This window comes from Parasteatoda tepidariorum, chromosome 4, assembly GCF_982258835.1.
Source record: "Parasteatoda tepidariorum strain Cologne lab strain chromosome 4, Ptep-v5.0, whole genome shotgun sequence".
Taxonomy (NCBI): Eukaryota; Metazoa; Arthropoda; class Arachnida; order Araneae; family Theridiidae; genus Parasteatoda; species Parasteatoda tepidariorum.
In genome coordinates, this window is record NC_141758.1 from 91,989,973 (window position 1) to 92,012,259 (window position 22,287).

General features: G+C 29.3%; 1 protein-coding gene across 5 annotated transcripts in view; it reads right to left on the reverse strand.

Moving 5' to 3' along the window:
* Positions 1-15,952, reverse strand: part of LOC107444538 (uncharacterized) — a 39,714-nt gene extending 23,762 nt beyond the window's left edge. For 2 of the 5 annotated variants that reach the window (XR_015433199.1, XM_087161613.1), the window contains exon 1: positions 15,575-15,952. The gene's annotated coding sequence lies outside the window, so the exon portion shown is untranslated. Of the gene's footprint in view, positions 1-750; positions 1,259-1,314; positions 1,954-15,062; positions 15,546-15,574 lie in introns of those variants that run through there. The other 3 variants (XM_087161615.1, XM_087161614.1, XM_087161616.1) reach the window with 3 other exon arrangements.
* Between the last annotated feature and the right edge of the window lie 6,335 nt (positions 15,953-22,287).

Genomic DNA, 22,287 nt, shown 5'->3' on the forward strand with positions numbered 1-22,287 from the left:
ATAAGGATTTTTGAGAATGACCATTTCTCTATCTGACCCTTAATTTACTGTTAAAATATTTATAAATAGAGGTAGGTTATAATAAAGGTTAATTGAAAATTTCAATTATTTAAATGCAATATTTTGCAACAAAAAAATACATAGAAAACTATAAAAAAAAATTTAAGAAAAATGTTTAAACATTTTCTATAGCTTAAAATTGACGCTTATCAATAAAACAATGGTTTCAATTTGTTTTTTCAACGTATATTTAAAAGACTTGAAAGAAACTTTTAAGCTTAACACATAAAAGTTTGTATTTAATAATAAAAAATTTTACATCAATTAAATATCGTACACAATGCAAACTTGCAATGAAATAAAGTAAAAACTAACATTATGTGATTTTCTGAAAAAATTCCAAAACTAACACTATTATCAGGAAAAAAATAGAATTAAACCAGCACAGGTTAATAAAATTTTGTGCAAATTCCACCTAGCAAAATAAGGAAAAAATTTTAAAACATCATTTCAGGGGTAATTCATAGCAAAGATATTTTGCAATACTAATAAACTAATTTAAAATTAAATTTATAAATTTCATCAAAATTAATTTTGAACAATATTTTTTTTTAAATTTCCTAAACATTAATTTTTTAGAGTTAAGTATCAAAATTTACTTTTCCAATATTTCTGATAATAAAAAAATTATTCCGTATAAATAATACATAATTAATTTTTTTAAGCACAGAAAAAAAGCTGTAACAATACCGTAAAATAAATATCACAACAAAAAATTATCACGGCCATTGTTTACATTCGTTAAACATGTGACTTTCAAATCGATCTCATTAAAATATGTATCATTTAAAATAAAGTTTATGCAATTAAACTTCTTCAAAATAAAGGAATGAACAAAACAAATTTCCACAGTGAATATATTTATTATTTTAAGCAACAGCATGTTAGAATACTTTTGATTAGTCAAATCAAATATTAGTTACGGAAAACACGCCCACTTAAGAGCAGACGATAATTTCCGAGTTGCGAGGGAAATTGTAAACAAATCACAGTGGAATCATGGAACAAGCTATAATGAAACATTCCATAAAAAAATTTAAGCTCAATTTTTTTAGACGTTTACTTGAATTATTGTGAACATTGTGGACTAGATCGAAAAAAAAGAAAACGATTTTTAAAGGGGGTGAATGGTGTACACGTATACACACCACTAGCAACCGCTACACTGAACAGCCCATCCCTTTCGACGAACACGCACTCCACTAAGCCTAAAAAATTTCGAAACTTGCATCACAAGGGTAAAAAAGTACTTACTACTACAGAGTTTCTGTTGATATAATTTAGCTTGGAGTTGTACTCAGGATGTATAGTTATCACATAGATGTAGATTTCAAATCCAATAAATATCGTCAACTAATATTTGATATATGGGAGGAACGCAAGGCCAGGGAGGCCTAGCGCTAGACTTCAGACGACGCCGTCCTTCGTCCTTTCTCCATTTCGCGCCCCCTCTCTCTCACTCTCTTTCTCTCGCCGATCCCCGACCCTCTTTCGCAAAACCACTACACTACTTCCCTAGAATGGGGGCATTTCTCCTTCTCCCCATACCCATGAGCACATGCGCGCTCGACTGTAACCTTTGAGCTGGGGAAAATCATGAGATGGGCTTTCAACAAGACATTTTTTTTTCTATCTCTCTCTACGAGGGAACACTTTTCCAAACAAATCTAATGAACTTAAAACTTAGGAGGTTTTTTTTTTCCCTTCTACCAAGTGCAGCGGATTATAGATAGAGTTAAGGAAGCTAGGAATGAGGACACAAACTCATGACAACATTTTCTTCTCATTATCGTCTTCATTCTCGAATCTACTGTACTCTTTATTTTACTATTAACAAATGCTACTTATTTTATTTATTATTATTTCAAAGCAGTAATAAAAATTAACTCCCATTACTGATAATAAATGCTATAAGAGAATTGTCTTTTTCTTAAAAGTAAGAGTTGTTTTCTTAGAAAGACTGCCAGCTGTTATTGCGCGGGAGAAGAAAAAAAAGTTTTTTTTTAAAGCAGATGTATCATCTGCTTTAAAAAAACTATGTATGAAAATTTATGTGGTAGAATTTGGCCATTAATTACTTAGTTATTGTTCCGATCAACATCTCCATATGGAATATGCCATCTAATAGTTAAATCATACAGCTAATGAGCAACGTTTAGAACATTCACTCGTTAAAGAGAAGAAAACGTTTTCGAAAGTTGGTAAATTTGTTAACCTATCTAAAAATAACCTAACGATAATTACAAAACAATGAAGTTGGTTATAATGCTTATATGAGGATCAGCATAATGGGGTCCAGAGCGCAGTAAGAATTGCAGGTCTCATTAATGTTCTCTGTTCAATTTTTTCTTCCAAAACTGTTAAATAAAATATTAATTTTCTGTACAGAACTTAAAAATATCTCATTCTCGTACACCTATTTATTATTTACTTGGGTGGTTACAATATTAAAATGAGAAGAAAATGCACAGAATCCATTCCATTTTTCCATTTTTTTTTTTGGAGAAAAAAAGGCAATAAAAAAAGTATTCCGTAAATATAAATTGTAATTGATTATAATCGTCTGCGTCTGAACCTTATTATCGGCATTGTTAACATTATTATGAATATTAAAGGTGTAACATTAATAATATTTACCCTATCTCGGTAAAATGCACGATAATATCAAATGCAAGAATTAACTTCTATGATGCTGGCACGGTAATAAAACTCCTTAGTAACTCAATAAGATCAGTATTGGACAGGACTTGGCGAACAAAGAGCACATAGTACGAGAGTATCCTTTGGCCAAGGGACAGGATATGACAAATAGTTTTTTTCTTTTTTTGAAAAGAACATACTTTATTATCGAAGAAATATCAAACATTGTCAAGTAGGAGGGTGTGACACATGAAAACATCTTAAAAAGTGCAGGAATGTTTAAAATGTGTACTGGTGTTGGTGCACTCAGAATTATAAAATCGTGCTAATTTGCGGCAGGCTATCAAGTTGAATAACATTGCTGCCAAACTTAACATGAAATAACTTAGATTCAACTTTACGCTTTGTTAAGGTCTCAGCAAATGAGCGCAAAATAATGGTTTTAAGTATCGATATCATGGTTCACATCAGGGTTATCACGGCCGATCGCCATTGCTTCAAATCGCAAAAAAAAGTCTCATTTGTCGACCGAACGAAAGCTTAATCTCGTCAAAATGCAAGAATAACAAAAAGAATTTTTTTTTTTTTTTTTTAGCTGAGGTTGTTAAAACAAAAAGAAAAGTAATTATTAAGGTTTTTTTTTTTTTTTTTTTTTTTTTTTTAGTTTTTCACTGATGAGCTAAATTTGCGTTCAAAAAAGAAAAATTAAATAGGAATAAAGAAAGGGACATTTCGAACAAAAGATTCGAACCCCTCTAGGAATTAGTACTATTTTGAAACGGCGTTTGGAATGAGTGTTACAAAAAATAGTCGAAGAATACTTGAAAAATAAAATATTTTTTAACGTTACATATTATATATATTCGTGATTTTTTTTTTTTTTTTTCAGAACTCGTTTCGTAGTAAGCATAAACCGAAACTGACTAGATCAGTAACTTGAAGGGGGAAGAGGGGTCAGAATTAATTTCGCTGACATTTTTTATGCCAAGCGTCATTTTTCTTAAACTGGTTCGTTATGACTATTAATTGCAACAGATTATCAAACTAAAGCTCACATATATTCTCGTAGTTTTAAACTTGAGTAAATTTGTAAAAATTGAACATGTAATTCAATTGTGAGCAAAAACAGTCTAAAGAAATGTGTGCACTTAGGGATGACTTTTGGACTATATACAACACGTAACACTTAACTACTATGTTATCTTTAACGCGTCGTTAAATCCTTAATAACTGAACTACATAACATATAATATAGCATCCTGCTTGTCACGTGACAACTAAAAAGAAAGGGTAAATAGGGGGTATATTTTTTCCTAAAAAATAAGGAGCATGTGAATTTTTCAAATATAGGCGAAATCCAGGATCAGGAATTTTCAGAACAAGGGGGGCAATAGAAACCATTTTAGCTAGGAGGGATGTTTAGAGATCATCTCCAGACTGCACTTCAACGCCCCCGGATAGAAAATCCTGGTGTACGCCCCCACTTTCTATCGATCTGGCCACCTCTGTGTCACAGTTACAAATAGCCAATGAAGAAGTACCCTACCCACCACTGTCTCCAAGTTTCGGGCGAATTTGAGACAGGAGTTAAAATCAAACCAGGTTTAAATAAATCCATAACAGTAGAGAAGCTTTTATAAACAAGCCATTTTTAAAAAAAAAAAAATTCATAAATAGAATACTTGAAATCATGCTTCATTTTTGTTTTTTCTAATGCACATGTTCCCTGTATACGAAGAAGATGCCAAAAAAAAAAATGTAAGTGACAAATAGCTATGGAAATTATACAAATATTAAAAAAATGTAAGTGACAAATAGTTATGGAAATTATACAAATATTAAAAAAATGTAAGTGACAAATAGCCATGGAAATTATACAAATATTAAAAAAATGTAAGTGACAAATAGCTATGGAAATTATGTAAAATATAAAAAAATGTAAGTGACAAATAGCTATGGAAATTATGTAAAATATAAAAAAATGTAAGTGACAAATAGCTATGGAAATTATACAAAATATTAAAAAAATTCGCTTTAGGGGAGCGAATTCACATCTTATAATAAGTAGTTTTCTGATAATTTTATGAATATGGATGGTGTTGTTACTGTTGTTTGTGAATCGTTGAAGGAAAAAGAGGGTTTCGACCAATGAAATGATTCCACAATAAAGTGAGGTCTTTCTAGGGAGCCCCCATCTTAAAAATTGGATAATTATTTTAGGGGGAAAGGCATATTTCGCGGGAGAATGTCACGGAGATTAGGAACGCCACAGCTTCTGGTGGACCTTGTGCCCAACAATAGAAATAAGTTAAAAAATGAAACCCAGCCAGGAAAAATATCCACAAGGGGTCGTTCAAATATTACTGAACTATAAAGAGGAGTGAAGAAGTTTACATGCTTGTCTATTAAAGCATATCTCTAACTTCTATAGATATGCTTGTTTTTCAACATAGAGATAGAAGATATGCTTGCTTTTTATTATTGTTGACAATTAAATATTACGGAAGCATCTAAAAGGGGAATATTATTAATTTTAGTTACAAAGAGATGAGGCGTGAGACATTAGAATCACCTTATTATAAAATCTTGGGTTTATGTGCAAAAATTTAATTTAAAAAATGGTTAAAAAAAAAAAGCATTAAATAAATTCTACATTAGCATAATAATGCGCATAATTCATTTCTGTTGAAAAGTGATCAAATCACTATTCAAAATCGCAACGAGTATACCCAAGATGCGATTGAATTTATCTTTCCCTTTCAATTTATCCGTTAAAACTCATTATCTAGGCCAGCGGTTCCCATTTTTTCTGGCAATGGAACCCTAAATGAACGAGCTTCTGTAAGCGGATCTATGATTTTATAAAAAATAAAAAAAAGTTTCTTAGCAGCTGAGAATATGCTAACCAAAAAAAAAAAAAAAAAAAAAAAAAACACTAATTTAAAAAAAAATAACAAGAAGAAGAAGAATTTTGTTTCGAAGATTGAAACATTTTAAATTATGAATTTTTTCTTGGCGTATGCGTGTTGAAAATTAATAAAATAAGTTGAACTATGGTGTTCAAAAAAGAACGGGTTGAGAACAGTTATCAGGATCAAATCTCCTTTCTTGAGTTTAGATATTTTATTTTGCTACCTATTTTTCATTAGCATTTTACATAAATAATTTCATATAAACAATTAAAATACATCATAAAATCTGAATTATTGACTGCATATAATGAATATAATGAAATTTCGTAAGCAAACAAAATATAACAGTCACTAAATATCTTGTTTGCATCATTCAAAATTATAATTAACAACATGAAATTATAATTAAATACGAATAAATATCACTTTTTAAATATAATGTTATTGAAAAATATTTTATTAAAGCAGTATTCCGTTTTTTGTTATCATTATAAAAAGCAACCGATATATTTAGTATCGTTCTGACAGTTAGAGTTTCGTGTTAATTCATTAAATTGTACTTATACAACTCTAATTTTAATCAGATTCTGTAAAAACACACATTAAAAGGGTCAAGCGTATTTTTTAAACTGCCCCTTTATTTATTTACTTGTCACGAAAAAATTTTTTTTTCGTTTTTTGGTTAATTAAGAACCCTGGGCATAATATTCAGAGATTATAACTACGAAATGAAATATAATTTCATTACAAAAATACACACGGTATACAGTATAAATTATCAGCAGTAAAATACGCGAATTATTGAGGCAAAAAAAAAATAATAATAATTAAACATATTTAAATAAGAAAGCATATTTTTAATACTAAAAAAAAAAAACATTCGAAAGTGAATTTAATGCCATACATTATAAAACTTAGGTTAAAAAAAATATACACTTGCACTTTAACAAAAAAAAAAGACCCATTTGTATATTTTTGCAAAATGTACGAAAATATGTACTTTTAACAGAAATTAATTTCAATCAGTAAAATGGAAGAATTTACCCCGACCCGCCCTTATTTAGGGCATACGGGTAAATGTTTATTAAAATCCAAAAAAAAAAATTATCCAGAGAACAGTAGAAACATAAATTACATAAAATACACATCAGACATGGCAACAGCCCATGAACATGGCGGGCGTAGAACAGCTAAAATCATGTAAGGTGCTAAACATTAAAACAGCAATATATTAAAAGTGTTCAATCAGTAAAATAATAATTTTAATTTAATCAGTGAAACGTCAGTTTAATTTAACCAAATCAGTAAAATCATTTTAGTTAATCAGCTTAATTTATTCAGTAAAATATACGAATTTTTATGACAATAAATTAAATATATTAAAATAAAAATTCCAATTTCTTTAATGTTGAAAAACTGTTTGAAAGAAAATAGAGTACCATAATAAAAGTACATAAAACCTAAGTAAAAAAAATATATATAAACTTGAATTTAATTATCAAAATTTTCCCAGCTTTCAACTAAAACAGAAAAAGGGAGCATATAAAAAAAATCGCTTTCACTTTTCAAAAGTTCATTCATTTTATTCACCTTCCATCAGAACAGAAGTTAGCAGGCATTTTCAGGGTGGGGGTAAATCAAGGTTCCTTTGACCCAAATCCGGCCAGAGCCGCACCTCTCCCGGAAAAAGCACTTTGCAAGTCCAGAAGGGGGTAAATTAGGGAACCAAGGCCTCCCCCAACATTCACCCCTACATTCCCTCAAACCAAAGTATTGATTATATGCTGGAGCAAAGCCTGGCAAAATGCAGCTCAGCAACCCCCCAAGGTTCACTCCCTTTCCTCTCCTCCACCCCCTCTACTCACAGGGAGGTCAATGCTCCGTTGCCAAATATTTCCCCCTTTCACTGGTGGAGAACCTCTGCCTGGTAGCGGTAGGTTCAACTCCTTGCCCCCCTTTTACTCCCTCCCCTGCAGGATAGAGCAATCCAGCATGAAGAAAGATTTGTTGTTGCTTAACCCCTTTTTTGGTGTCTCAACCCTTGCGTAACTTTTTTTTTCTCTATCGCCAGAGGGGTATGTGAGTTGGTGGAAAACCTGACTTTTCAGTTGGCGAGAAAAGGGGTTCGGTTTTCTGGTGGTGCGCTTGTCCTCGGTTAGTAATGGACTCCGGGTGGTTTTTCTCAAAGTTGATTGTTCTTGTTCTTTCCCCCGCTATCCAGGTAGAGGTGAAGTAGGATGCGAATTTAGAAGACAATGGAACGTTGTTGCGATAGCTAAAACATTTATCAATGTCGGAGTCTTATTTTTTTCGCGACAATGGCAATTTCTGGTGAATTATGCTCTCATATCCAGTGAGATTCATAACGCATATAAGTTTTTACTTTAATGAGTGAAAAATAGGAGAATTGGAGAAATTTAAGTTGTCCGTGAAGAAGATTGGAATTATGCGAATGGTTAAATTTTGGAGATCGGAATTTCATTCGTTTTAAACCTATGGAATATATTTAATTTTTAAAAGATGGCGTCTGAACACTTACATGGGATATTTACATATTAAATCTAACAAGGGAAGTGCTGTTTTTACACAATATAAAATTCTGGTAAATAAAAGGAAAATAAACAAATTTAGAAAAATACTTCTGTTAAAAAAAAAGAAAAAAAACTTTTTTTTAACAAGAAGCCGTTCTTGCGAGAGTAATGCAAATGGGGAAGGCGGTTGTGATTTGCTTATTTTAGTAGCCAATGAGAGAGCATAGGTATGAGCAATGGTTACATAAGACACTTAAATTACTTTTTTTTTAATTTCAAAATAAGAAACTTGAAAAAATTTCGATTTCAAATTTGAAATAAAAGTTAAAATTGAGAAAATAAACGTTTGGAAAAATAATAAGTTAGATTCATAAGTCACATGTAGTTACGATTCATAACGCATAAGAGTTTTTCTTTAATGAGTAAAATACAATTTAAAAAGAAATGGAAAAATGTATGTTGTTCGCGAAGACGATCGGAATTATGCAAATATTACGCTTTTGGTGATCGGAATTCCGCCTTATTTAAATATACACCCAAATAAGAAATTCAATTTTAAAAGGAAGCGTTCAAACTTGTTTTTCTCTTACGAGGAAAATTCGAACTTTGTTTTTATGCAAGATAAAATTCTAAAAAATATAAGAAATAAGTTTTTAAAAAAATATTTCTTAATTATTATTAACAAAATCTAATAAGAATTTTTTTTTTAAAAATTGATTTAAATAAGAATAAAACAAAATAATAAATATTTACTTATATGTAAATTATAAGTGAAAAAATTTAATAGCAGTAAAATTGCGATAGTGAGAACATGTTGCGATAATAGACACTCATCGACGTCGGAGTTATATTTTGCGATAATCGCAATTTCTTGTTATAGTCCCAACAGCAGGTTGCGATAACGAGAAATCTGATGCTAGTTCTTTTACATCAAGTAGGATTTATAGCGCGTTAGGTGCTATTACATTGAAGTAATCTAGTTTAAGGATCTAAATCAAAGAAAAAGATGTAGCTTTGCTTTAGACGCAGTTCGCGTAATAATTAATTTTATAAAAATTTTAAGTCGGAATATTCTTTATGTATTTTTTTTGCTTTGCTTTCAGGGTTAAAACTGTTGATCGTCTAAAACTCAGCGAAGAAATATTTTCTTCACTCGAATTCAACTTTAATTCCACATTTGAAATTTTATCACGAGTAATTTTTTGTTACATTTTTAATTAGTTTCATAAAAAACTTTTGAAAATAAGGTGATTTTAATGTCTTACTTATTCCCCCTCCCTACTTGTTACCAAAATTAAATCACAACACCTTGATCTCTAGGTGCTTACGTAATATTTGAATGGTCCCTAACCCTAATGAGGGAGAACAATTTAAACAAAATAGATAAAATTAAAATTGTAGCAGCGATACAATGGAAGAAATAAAACAAATGGAATCACGTAATCTTCTTATTTTTTTTTTTTTTTAACCTATCATGAGAGTACATCCGGATTTTCTTAAAATTCTAGTTATAAGAAGATTCGTATTACATTCGTAAAAAAAAACTAAATCTCAAAAATTCTAAAATGATCAAAATCCGGTTTTATAGATCGAGGTTCTAAGAACAATATCGACGAGAAAACATCCTAAAAATACTATCACCAGGGGTCTGTCCAGACATTTTGTGAAAGGTCCGTTTTTCGTGAAATTGTGAAAATATTACTCACATTCTTCCAACCAGGGTCCGCTTTTATGAATTTGTGCAAATAGGGTCCGTTATTGCAAAAAAAAGCTTTTTCAAGGAGTTTTTAAATTGTAAAGACATGCAAGATTATGCTCAACACTGTAAAATTATAATTAAAAAAAATTAAATTTTAAAAATTAAACAACAATTGCTGCTTCTAAATTAGAGATGCAACATACAAATATTTGGTATTTAGCCTATACTGCTGAAAGCAGAATATTAATTTCGGATGAATAATGGAAGAATCGTCTGCCGAAGACAAAACTTAATTCTTTTACATCCATCTTTCTTGTTTTCTGCCCTGTAAAGGGTTTATTCGATTAACAAAATAATAATGAAGATAAACAAATTTGTGAAGGGTACGATTAAAAGAAAAATCACTTTGTGAAGGGTCCGTTTTTATGAAAAGATATTTTGTGAAGGGTCCGTTAACGGACCCAAATTTCTTCTAAACAGACCCCTGACACCCGACTTTAGAGTGATATTTTCGGATATGCAAATTTTTAGCTATGATTTGTTTTTTTTTTAAATCAAGATATCGTGAAGTGTTTGTTTTTGGTGAACGGAATAGTGCAAATGGTTTGTTTCTGACAATCAGGATTTCACCCACTGGAAATATTTCTGGGAAAAACCAAATTAAAAAGCTGCATTCGTACATTACGTAACTACCTAGGCGTTAAATTTACTCATCTATACGAAAAGGGAATTCGGGCTAAGTTTTAAGATTATATTCTGAAAAATGGAAATAATTGTGACAATTTAAAAAGAAAAGAAGAAAAAAATTATATAATTTCTTACAAAAAAATAAAAGGAAAAAAATCAATCGATTTTTTTAAAAATAAAACAAAAAGTAACTAGAATTAAAAAAATAGAAACGTAAAAAATAATAGTTTCTTAAAATTATTTTTTAAAAAAATTAATTAGCCACCGCATCCTTAAAGTTCCTCAGAAATTACGTTATTTTATCGCTTATGCTTACGGATTCAATTGTAGTGACGATCGAACATATTATAAATGTTAAGCAAACGAAAAATAACAACAGTAATAAAAAAAAGAAAAACAATTTAGGTCAGAGGTCAATTTAGGTGTTAGGTCAATTTAGGTCTACTACCATATAAATTTCGAAAAATAGTTGAGTTTTTCAAAATTTTTTGAATATTTCTCTTTGCAGAGTTAAGGATAGAATTATTAAATCATTGTTAACTTTAAAATCATAATAATAATATTATAAATCATAATAACATTATAAATAATTTTATCATTTAATTATAAAAAATTGATTCAATTTATCAATATCTAGTATTAATAACTGATTAATTAATTAAGAATGCAAACTTAAATTTTACATTTTAAATTTTTATCATCAAAACATATGTTTTAAAAAGCACATCACAGAAATTTCGGAAGAGACTGTTTGTACGATTTAGCACACGATTATAAAACATGCGCGCGATAGCACTGATTAAAAAAAATTATTAAAAAAAAAATAACACCATAGCGAATTAAATAGTTAAAAGTAAAATCAAAAGTTGACTAAGAAAAGAAATTAAAAAAATACATGTATGTATCAAGACTAGGGTTGGCAAGTTTTTGACATAGTTTTCGACAACAGTCGAATTTGTCTAATCAAATTTTTGTTTAAGGATAATTATTAGATATTATAAATATGAAGAATTTATAAATAAATAGACATATTAAATTACAAGTGATCAATCAATTATGTTCTTAAATTATTTTGACATTATAACTTCCTTTATTTTAATTTGGCAATTGCTGTCACAAATCAAATTTTTAGTGTAGAAAATATTAAATTTTATTAAAAGTATGTAAAATTGCAATTTATCCAATCCGTTAATTTAATTAGTGAAAATAAAAACACAAAAACTATCATCTTATAAAAAAAACACTTAATTATCTTATTCATTATATGTAAAATCAATTTTCATTTACTCCCCCATTTAAACTCCTCCGAAGTATGCGATTACAAAGAAATAGTTTTGAAGCCCTCTGTACTACAAGTTTATTTTTTAGTTTTGTATGAATAAGACCGAAATTCGGAATTATCCTTTAGATTGATGCTGAGCTGCATGGACTAGAATGGAGACTTACTAAAACTATCATAACATAATTTTTTTTTTTGTTAACTTTAATAATTATTTCAAAATAGTTTTGGAAAGTTAAGTTTATGTATTGTTAAAAATTTTCTGATAATAAAAACAAAAAAGAAAAACTTCATTAGATTTTACACAAATGAGCATATGTGTTAAAGGAGTTGTCTTTGAAAAGGAGCAAAATGACCAAACCAAATTTTTACGAATTGAAAAAGCTGTACACTTAACTCCTTTTAAAAGACAATAGAACTCTAATCAGACTTATTTCAGTGCAAAAATATTTATTTATTTTAAAAAAAAAATCTCATTTAACTCCTTACAACTCTTCATTTTACAAATTTTAGTACAATTAACTGTAAATATATTCCTTCAGTTCAGTATAGAGCTCCTACATAATCTAACGTAATTAAAGAGTTATTGCTGACGTATGCCATTAAGGCGGAGTGATTGTTCTTGTTTTCCAGTGGCGCCATCTATGACCAAGAATTCGACTTCTGCCACTCCCGTTTATAAGGCGGACCCATTCATTCATCCACAGATCGTAATTTTGACATGAATCAGAGAACAATCAATCTCCAATTCAGAACCCCCAGAGGTATTGATTCGTAATGGGAACATGGACTTTTCAACAGATTTAATGTGCATCAGTCACCATTTACTACACAGAGAGTCTTCGACCAGCAGGGATCGAACCCACAACCACTTGAACATAAGCCTAGTTCCCTACCAACCAGGCTATCTTGGCCCAGTTAAAAGAGTTACAACATGTGATTGAAGCAGAGTTAAATTTTACCGAAAGGAAACTCAATAAATTTTTCTCAAGGACATGAAGTGTATCCTTAACGAGTCAAAACTCAAAATTACAAGCACATATTTTCCTTATTGCTTAAAAAATAAATCTTATCTATTTAAAATATCTATTATATACAAAAAAAAAAACAAGTTAAATAACTAAATATCAATTGAATCGTTTAACTTTGAAGAACGATAGTAGCTATATACTTAGTACCTTGATCAAGTTATTAATGCTATTATATGCCTTATAAACTGTTAATTTCAGGATTAAACATTAGTTTTCTTGCTAAGAAATTATTCCTAGCATCAGAATTTTGCAAATGAACAGAAAATAAAGTTTACTTTCATATTTTCAAGAGTTGAATCTGTTAATGAACGGTTAACGCAACTTTGGTATAGTTTCGTTATTCCTTTTGATGTTAAAAAAACAAAACACAGCAACATAGAATTATGCGATTTTTTAGTAGAGTAAGAAAGTGAAACTAGAGAAAAACTTCACCAAGTGTGGTAACTGACTACAAAATTTTGAACTCCCTTGTGGCAAAACTCTTTTACAATGTTAGATCCATAAAATATGGTTTAATGTGAAACAATAAAATGTGCTGCATAATTACACATAACTTCTACTATTAAAATTTTTTTTTTAAATTTGAAGCCAGAATTTTTTTATAATTAAACAGTTAAAATTTGTTTTTAACGTGACATAACAAATCTCAATCATTGACTCCAAACAGTAAACAATTATACATGCCTTTTTAAATACACTGCAATGCATTTGCATTAAAAATGCCTTTATAAACGATGCATTTATAATGTTTAAATAAAGCATAATCAGTCGAGTATGCATTTTTAATGTAATACACAAATCTCTACAGCACCTTAAAAAAACTATTGAAAAATAATGTGCTAAAATTATTGCATTAAAGTATTACTGGCATTGCTAATGAGTTTACATTTAATTGGTTGGAAAATTTTATGAAATCAAACACCACATAGATCTTATTTTTAAATCAATGAAAATAAAGTAAGAGTTTATTTAGAGGATATTTACGTATCAAGATTTGTCGACTTCAATAGCCATGACGCCAAATGGATTTAAATGTTTTTCAAATAAAAAAATAATAAAAAGTAGATTTTTGTCTGGGGGTGGCTACGAGTTATACTCTTCGAGTTGGTTCGTTACTGTGATTTATTTTTCCCTCTCCCAAGACACTGCCCAGAAGTTGCCAAGAACTGGTTGGTGATTATCAGGAAATCTTCCCTCCATTTACACAAAATATTTTTAAGATATAAATAAAAAATACAAATTCCGTCCATATTTTTTTAAACATCAATTTTAAATCGTTAATGTAGCTGCTGTGCAAATAAAATTATATTCTCTTTATCTGTTCGAAAAAATTTACAAAATAAATTACTAGATAGTTTTCTTTATTATTAAGTATTATTTTAAAATAATCTAACCAAATATGAATATGCTAAAACTATAAATGTAAAATTATTTTCCCCTGCAAGTATTTACATAGTAAAATTTAAATTCTGCATGAAGTTTATAAACACACAACTTATTTAGTGAAGCTAGGATAAAATATTCATTTAGAGCTATAACTTAGCACTTAAATGCATCACTTTTTCAACATGGAATTTTTCAAATTGGAAATGTTTATAGTTACACAGTTAATTCTTTTGCAAATGAGATAACTTATATTTGATTCAAAAATTTAATGAAATAAATGATTACAAAGGATTTTAATTATTTTATGAAATAATCTAACTCCACAATGGCAAATATGATGGTTAAAGTACAAAAGCCAAATTATTTTCTTCCGCTATTGTTTACTTTATATTATATATATAAAAGAAAATTGAAATTTCATCTGAAATTTATTAATGCAAATTAGCTTTTATGCAGTGAATTGCTGCATAAAATATGTCTTTAAATTTATAAATTATCATTCAAACACACTATTTTTTAAAAGAATGATTCTCAATTTTTAAACAATATTAATTAATAAAAGCAAACATAAAAATTGAATTTACTTAAAACGCTTTAACACACCACTTCTAAAATTGGAATTTATTAAACAGAATTATTTAAGCAGAATATTCAGTTATAAATGCAGTCTAGCAAATCAAATTATTTAAACTTCTTTAAATATAGAATTTTGTGAAATTAATTGCCGCATAATTTCTGCACCATTTCTTAAGTAATAAAACACAGCAGGTGTAAAAATACCGACAGTATAAAAGCAAAGCTATTTTGTTTACTTTATATGCAAATAAAATTACTTACTCTTAGTTGATTGAAGAATTGCGTGAAATAAATTACCAGTTTACTTATTCCATTATTTTTAAAGCAATTCAACTCCGTGCAAATATGCTGAAACTATATTAGCAAAATAATATTCCCCTGGTTGGTGGTTTAGAAAGAGAAATAAAAAATTCTGCATGCAATTTATTCCGTCCAAATTAATTCTAATGCCGCGAACTCCCCCATAAAATATTTTCTTCTGATCAGTAACTTATAACTTATACACACCACTTCCTTAAAATGGAGGGTGGTTTTCGACAAGAATATAAGTAACACGACCTTGGGTTTAGGATAGTGTTTGTTTCAAGAGACTTACACACGATCCCACTTTTTTTCCCCCCGAGCGCAGCACAAATAACTTAGCAACAATCCCTGATATGCTATCAGTTCTAGACGTAATATAGCGCAAAAATAAACATTAATCACAGCATATGGAAACAAACATAGAGTGTAATCAGGGCAAGTGAGAATCATAAGAAGTATATTAAACATACCTTTGAAGCCAGAGTTGATATTATTACGCAAAGACACCCTACCACCCACTGAAAACACCCACCCTGTAGAAGTACGGGCATTGCGTCAATATATCACGTGACATCCAAGTCCCTGGGTTCAACTACAACCTCCACAAGGAGAGGGAAAGTTAGTTTCCGGTGGGCAATTTCAAACTCTTCGGCATTTTCTTTTTTTACTTCTTTCCCCCCTTGTTTGTTTTGCTTGCAAAACTGCCATATTGATGCCAAACCACACAAATAAATTACAATTTCCATTGATACTGAATATTTACAGTTTTAACATTTTTAACGAGATGATTGATCTTTTGAAGTTTATTAAGCGTTGCAAAAATACTGATATGTATAATTTGTACCATTGTTTAGTCTTCGAACTGTGCGTGATTATTCAAACAAAACTATGAATCCATGTAGATAAAAACTGGTTTCCAAACTTCGGGGCTATTCCTGCTGCATTCTGCTCTCGCAAGATTATGGCATAAGAGGAAAGTCACCTCACCCTTTTTAAAAAATTGCTGATTAAAATTTATGACTAGTGATAGTATAAGTAAAATAAGCTCAACCATTTTCACAACTTATGTCGATAATGTATTATTATACCTTTCTTGCTGACACAAGAACTCATTCAATGGAAAATCGAGTGCAACAAGAATGGTCCCTAAGGGAGCATTCAAACGCGAATAACATTAAAACTCGCATAGGAAGAAAATCCGGATTGGTAGAATTTTTTTACTTGAAAAAAACTCTTCAGTCTAGTATTTAGTCGGTTTCAAAAAAGTTGCATTCATTGGGAATGCTCCTCAAAAAATAAATCAGAAGCAGTTACCTGGGAGTCTTACGATGATTTTTAACCCCTAGCGCCACCTGTGATTAACTGAATACGGTTCTCCATTATGAAATAAAAAAGAAATTTTTAGAAAATATTTTTGTTTTCTAGACGCGAATGTTTAGAAACTACATGTGAGACAAATTGATAGCGCAGGCGTAAATTGCATTGACGTACGATCGCATATGCACATCTCATGTAGTGAGAATTCTCCAATAGATCACAGGGCGCCTCAAGTAAGCACCAATATAAAGTTAAAAAAGTTTGCATATTCGCATATAAAATCATATATATATTAACTTGCTTGGGTGGGGTCATTTGGCGATCTCATGATTCTCACAAACATTAATTACAATCATTTTTTAGCACCAATTTTGGAGAACCGATTTTTCAGGTTTAGGACAAATAGCCGATCTCACCATTTGTTATTTTTTCGAATGCAAAAAAATGAACAAGGTAGGTGAAGGTTTACGAAAAAAATGCAGAAAGTTTTTGATTGCCCTTACTTGATTGATTTTTCGTAAGCGAAGGAATTCGCACGTGAATGAAACATCGTTTAGCAAGTTTTAACAGGTAAAAATGTTTCCCAAATTTTCTTCTTCTTGTTTGCTACAGCAATACCACAATTGCACTGAACAACTAAATCAGATAAAAGAAATAAGGAATACTCTACTTATTTAGGGGCCGTTCAAAAAGTACGTACAACCCGAAGGGGGGGAGGGGATTTGCTATTTTGTACGATTTTGTACGATGGGGAGGGGGGGAGGTATCATACAAAGTACGTACTTTATAAACATACACCAAATTTAAATATGTCTTTATCCTACACACTCCTTAAATAAATATTTAATTTTATTTAAAACATAATTATTTTAATTTTTATGAAAAAAGGGGGTAGACTAATAAAATGTACGTACTCTAAGGGGGGGGGGGAGTACGACCTTATGTACGGTAATGTACGAAGAGGGGAGGGGTTTAAAATGTCTCCATTTTTGTGTACGTACTTTTTGAACGGCCCCTTAAAGAAATAAATCGGCTTAAAAAAGTATCATAATTAAATATTCATTTTATTTTAAGTTTGAAAAATTAATAAAGCTACAAACACAATGCAAAATTATTGCACTTCGCTACTCAAAATATGAAATTTTCATGAGTATAAGTAGTATGTGTCAATTATCCGTATCGCAGTATCAAATTTTTAATTTTTTTTTTTTTTTTTTTTTGGCAAATTAAGATATAGGGATTTGTTTAACACATTATGCTAAATTTGAAATTGCTAAATTCAATTCAAATCATGAGTTAGTTTTAAGTCGCAAACATCAGCTTGATATTATAGATAATTGAGATATGATTTCTTGATCAAAATTCCAACCTTTTTATTTGCAAAAAAAATTAACTGTTCTATATGTTTCTGTTGATGAGTTCAGCATGTATTTTATATAAAAGAGTAATATCTATATTTATTTTAAGATTTTAGCAATTATATTTTCAATTACTTAGGATATAATTAGCTGTAGTAGAATTGTCAATTGAAATGCCAGAAATTTTTATCCATTTATTTATTTTTTTATTTTATGTCTATATATTTTTTATTTTTTTTATTTCTTGGCTCATTTGGATTCTTGACTATCAAAATAAGACTCTTGAGAGCATTCTGAATATCTAGAACATTGGCCAGTGCAGTATTCGGAAGTTTATGCCCTTAAATGTTAACTTTCATAAAATTTAACAATTGTTTTCTATTTAATATATTAACTGTCAACAAAAAAACTTTTGAAATTTGATATGTGCAAGTTTTTAAATCATTTAAAACATTATCTTGTTAATTTTAAATGAAAAAATGCAACCTTCAAACGAATACTGCCTAATAGCTTTGAGGAATGAAATTTTCAAATATACATATATATATATATATATATATATATATATATATATATATATATATATATATATATATATATATATATATATATATATATATATATATATATATATATATATATATATATATATATATATATATATATATATATATATATATATATATATATATGTGGGAGATAGTGCAGCATAGGAGTAAATGATGACGATAATTTAACAAACATAACAATTTAATAGAAATAAAAGTTTAGAACGATATAATAGTGATATGGGGAGAGCTGCCTTCTCGCAGTGGTCTCCGGATTGCATGTGACTAAAAATTAGAGTGTTCCATGGTATAAAGTTAAGAGTTAATTATAAGTTCGGGAGTTTCCCTTCGGGACTTCCCCTTCTGGTCTGGCTGGCGCCTCTCAATGTCAAGAGGATGATGCAACTTCCTTTAATATTACAAGATGGTGAGTGACGTAATGTTCGAAGCTATTACACTATAATACTGTAACAACAGCTCCAAACTCCACACACACACACACACACACACACACACACATATATATATATATATATATATATATATATATATATATATATATATATATATAAAAACTATTATAAATTTGTACAACTCAGAAACTATTGGACTTATTTGTTTCAAACTTTGTATTTTATCATGTAAAATTACCTAGTTTGAAAGAGGATCTAAAAATTTCCATATCTAACACTTCAAAAAGTTTTCGATCCGAAAGTTTTCGTTAAATAAAATAATAAATAATTATAAATAATTTATCAAAATTATATTTTGTGAATGGCATTAACTGTGGATAAACGAGTTTTAATAATTGCGTGCAGAAAATTTCTACACGCTACGAAAGTTCTCGTAATATCACGAAATACGCGAAAAGTGATACCCATATTTTTGACCGTTCTCCTGACTATATTATTCGAATCGCATCTTCCAGATAATGGCTACCCACTTATGTCGATTCAAACACATCAAAATCTGTAAATAAAAAATAAATAAAAATTTAAAGAAAGTATATTTATTCTAAAAAGGTAATTATTGAAACCTAAGTTCATATCTAATTTAATTATCAGCCCTAATTAATCAGTAAACTTAAGTTCAACCCTTTGGACCATTAAGACTAAGTCTTAAATGTGAATTATCTCAAGATTTTTTTCCCGTCATATTTTTAATAGGATTTTTTTCCCCCGAATACATTAGTTATGAATACTCGACTGTGTTGTTTTAGCGTCTGCTAAGCGATTCGGAAGCTGCTCGTGGGGTTGGCAAGTCGCAGCGAGCAGATGCGGTAGACCCTTTTCCTCTACAACTCAAAAATAATTCAAATAAGAAAAGGTTTATTCTTAAAACTGTTTTCTTTGTCCATAGTTTTTGCTTAAGAATTTTGGATCTAGATTTTTATTCATAAATTTGAACGGTGAAATTAAATTTGAATGAAGCTTCTTTTACTTTTTACTTTTTTAAATGCAACAAAATGCAAGAAAGAACACTTGAATTCAATAGCGAATATATATATATATATATATATATATATATATAAAGCAAACCTCAGATCACTTTTAATGTCCAGATAGATTATGTGTACGCGTAGAATGTACAAAAAGAGTAAGAACGAAAGTATTTATATGCGAGCGCAAAATGATTAAATTAAAAGAAAGTTAGTTTCATTTACTTTTTTTGAATTTCATTTATTACTTTTTGAAAAGAAATTCACTTTCCCTAGAAATTTTTTGCCCCCCTCCTCCCTCCTCCCATCCAAGTTCTGATACGCTACATTAATTTAATGAATAAATATGTGAGTGCTTGGTTAAGTGACTAAATGGAAAGATAAAAATAATGCTTCGGATCAACGAATGAATGAACGAAGCAGCGAATCGGTCGATGTATCACTAAATAAGATAATCATTGATTTGGCGAATCAGTTTTCTATAAATAAAAAGCTTTCAAGCCTATAAGTTATCGTACGGCAGTCAACGACGACAATTTTTTTATAGTTTAAATTTCTCACTTCGTTCACGTTATTGAATCTTATTTAAAATCTTATTTTCTTCTTTTTTTTTCTTCTATAGTATATAATCATTTGATACAACATCATTCGCCTCCATGCTTCGCAGATGCATAAGATTGGAGTTGCCAAAGTTAAAAAAAAAAATACTAACAGATAAAACAGTAACATAATAGTAATAGTAATACATATAATTAAAAATCTATCACATATAAGTTTCTGGTGCATGTTAAATCTAACGATGTTGTTAAATGCCCTTCTTGTGACATGGAAGTTGTTATAGGATGCTACCAACTCAAGCATCGACCATGTCGCCTAAACGAGATTATAATTAGCTAACGCAACATCAATTTTTTTTTTTTTTTTTTTTGTGGGAGAGGCACTGAATTTTGTAGACATAACGACTGGAAATAAAAGGCCATAATCAATCGGGTCATTACAATCTTAATTTACAACAACCAAATGTTTGCGATATTCAGGATGAAGATTACTACTTTACGAATGCAATATTTAGAATTTCTAATATGATGTGGTGAAGGTAATATAAAAATACTCTTATCTCTCTTATCACTTTTATAGGAACAGTAGTTATGCATTTTTATTTTGATGTTTTTATACATTTGTATGTATTTAATTATTTTTAAATTGTACGAATAATTTTCTGTTTAACTATTTTTGTGCGTTTTTAAGAGTTTTAATAATCATTAGCAGAAAGTTTTCGACGAGCTTTAAAAATGATAAAATGAAAAGCGCAAAAAGTCATATCCAAATTCTTGACTGCTCTCTTGACTATATTATTCGAACCATAACTTCCAGATGGCGGTTATCCTCTTATTTCGATGGTAAAATACCAGAATCTGCAAATTAAAAAAAAGTATATTTATTCTAAAAAGTTCTTTTTTTTCTTAATTTAAATTAACTATTTGCTCTAATTAGTTTGCATACTTAAGTTCAACCCTGTGAATCATTAAGATTAACTCTTGCAAGTGAATAATCTCAGGATTTTATTTTCGTCCCACTTTTCGAACATATTTGTTTAACAAGAATACTAGACGGTTGTGTTTTAGTATTTAGTGGAAATAAAAGGCCATAATCTATGGGGTCATTTCAATCTTAATTTACAATAACAGGCATTTTGCGATATTCAGTATGAGGATTACTATTTAACGAATGCAATATTTCGAATTTTTAATATGCTGGTGAAGGTAATATCAAACATTCTTATCTCTCTTATCACTTTTATTGGAATAATAGTTATGGATTTTTATTTTTATATTTTTATACAATTATATGAATTTATTTATTTTTAGTACGAATAATTTACTGTTTGACTATTTTTGCGCGTTTTTTCTTCAAGCTAACAATTCGAGAATTATGATGGTTAATAAAACCGAAATATACGGTAATTAAACAATTGCAAAAAAAAAGTAAAATAAATAAATAAATAATTTGGTATTTTTTCCCTTCATATGGTAACGGTTTACTGGAAATTCTGGATTTTAAAATTATATTTCCTATAACCACACATTTAACAAAAATTCGAAAAGTGAAAAGTAAATTTACACAAATAAATGGTTTTTATGCCAAGCTCTGACGATGGTATCATGATAACATTACCAAATTTTAACGCAAACTTTTTTTTTCTTAAAAAAAAGAAGAAGAAAAATTTAAAAAAACTACACTGACTATGTTGATTACAGAAAAGCAGCAGGGCTCCAGTGTGTTACAGGGCAGTGCGTTCCCTGAGGAAGTGTTGTTTTTGCTAACATACATATCTTTAGAATTTCGTTTTTGCTTGTTTTTATTTCCGAACTTTTTATTTAAACGTTATTTTATTTCTAATTTTACAAAAATCATTAAAAAAGTATTTCGATATAAATTACTGAGCTTTTTGGTGCTCAGATATAGCCAGAAACAAGGTAAATTTTACCATATTTTGGTAATTTTGCCATATTTTGGTAATT